General features: G+C 51.2%; 1 protein-coding gene across 1 annotated transcript in view; it reads left to right on the plus strand.

The window, feature by feature from the left end:
• The window catches only part of LOC119586803 (putative protein TPRXL), a gene marked incomplete in the record, with an annotated part of 18,930 nt that overhangs the window by 8,731 nt on the left and 9,914 nt on the right, over window positions 1-285 (plus strand).

A 285-nucleotide genomic window follows, 5' to 3' on the forward strand; every position in this document is an offset into this window, starting at 1 on the left:
CCTTCCGAGGAAAACATTCTTAGGAAACAGGGAAAAGTCCTTCTCCTTTTCTAATTCAAATTCAGAAACAAGCACAGAGAGCCGCTCCATTTTCCTCTATATCAAATTCGACTCGAGACAAGAGTGCGTTCTAGTTAGTGAAGTAAATAATGGCCACGTGAGGTAACTCTGCACTACTTGGCTGAGGGGACTCGCTGGCTCATGTGGAGGCGACGCAGCTGCGGGCGCGCGGGGGAGGGGGAGGAGAGTCGAGTGTTGGGGGTGACTTGGGTGCTCTGAATGCTT

The sequence above is a fragment of the Penaeus monodon genome, chromosome 22 (genome assembly GCF_015228065.2).
Source record: "Penaeus monodon isolate SGIC_2016 chromosome 22, NSTDA_Pmon_1, whole genome shotgun sequence".
Classification (NCBI taxonomy): Eukaryota; Metazoa; Arthropoda; class Malacostraca; order Decapoda; family Penaeidae; genus Penaeus; species Penaeus monodon.